Genomic DNA, 1,523 nt, shown 5'->3' on the forward strand with positions numbered 1-1,523 from the left:
GTCTTCACCCGAACGGTGAATGGCTGAGAACTCCACTTCCGGGTTTCTGCCGGGGAAACTACGGCGGCCGCAGAGGGCCAAAAGCTGTCCGCGCGCAGCTGCTCCCTGGCGCCCTCTCGAGGAGCCCCTGAGGATTCGCGCCTCCCGAGGGGAGGAAAGCCCGCCTGAGGCGCTGCGGGCTGGCGCGCCGGCAACGGTCTCCGCGGGGGCGGGAAGCGGCTCCGGCTACCCTAGCTGTCCTGCGGCGGCGCGGCTGAAAGCACGGGCCACTCGTGCGCGCGTCACTCGGGGCTGTGCGTAGCGCGACGGTGTGTGCAGGAAACAAGCAGGAAATACCCTAAAATAGAATTAAGCGCCACGTTGCGGGCCGCGGACGTCGCGAGTGCTGTGGGAATGTGGGCTGAGGTGGAGAGTTATGGTGGCGCGTGTTACAGGCCCAGGGGTCAGGAGAAGCTTAATCGTGGAGGCGGCATCTGAGGAGGGTCTTGAACGCTGGGCAGGCTTTTGCCTGACGGAGATGGAGGAAGCAAGTGCTGTCTGATGGAGGAAACAGGGCGGAGGCGTGGAGGGAGCCGTGCAGCGCTGGTGTGAGGAGCAGCGAGCAGGCCAGGCCTGTAAAGCAGAGTGATGGGAACCTGGATGGAGAGGGCAAGTCGGGGTCCTTTGGTCGCTGAAGAATTTGAAATCAGTAAACAGGTGAGAGGGATCAATCGCAAGAGCATGGGGTGAAACGAGGCGTCGTCCACGGTGATTCCTCTGCAGCGGTGGGTATTATTAATCGCGTATGTGACGCCAGAACCACCCCACTCAAGCTGTGGCTCTTGCCCTAAAGTAGAAAACAGAGACCAATTGGGTTCCAAGCATCCACGAAGATCTTATTAAACTCGTGATCCCTGGTGGCACCATCGACTCAGGACTGGCCCATCTCAAACCTGACTCAGAAACAAAACCGTCACAGTGTGCAGAGATGAGCGTCCTTACCCGCTATCATAACGTATTTTCCGGTGTTTTCACAGTGCTGCGCTTCCTAATCCCCACTCCACGGCAATCCACATGCCGTGATGCCCGGAGGCATTAGCAAGGAGACACACAGGGGCTCTTCACGTTGGCTTTCCAGGGTTTTGATGAAAATATCAACTTCCTCATCTCTTATATTGTGGTTAGTAATAGTATCATTTAGGGTTGAAGAATTAGATGGTACGAATTATATAGGGTGTTTATTATAACCTACATGGAAAATGCCTAGGAGATGTTAGCTATCCTCATCACCAACATCGTTACTTGATGGTTATAATCAGACAGGAAGGCCGACACCAAGAAAATGGATACATGCTCTGGGGGAATGAATGTGGAGAGATCAGAAAGTCAAGAACAAAGTCATACAACATGTCTACAGTAAAGGGACAGAGAAAAGAGAGTCTATAAAAGAAGAAGTGAAACAGAGTTAGAGTAAAATTTTAGAAATCAAAGCTCAGGAGAATTTCCAGAAAGGGTAATATTTAATATCGTAGAAGTTTAGGAGC

Source organism: Macaca nemestrina, chromosome 3 (genome assembly GCF_043159975.1).
Source record: "Macaca nemestrina isolate mMacNem1 chromosome 3, mMacNem.hap1, whole genome shotgun sequence".
In the NCBI taxonomy this organism is placed as follows: Eukaryota; Metazoa; Chordata; class Mammalia; order Primates; family Cercopithecidae; genus Macaca; species Macaca nemestrina.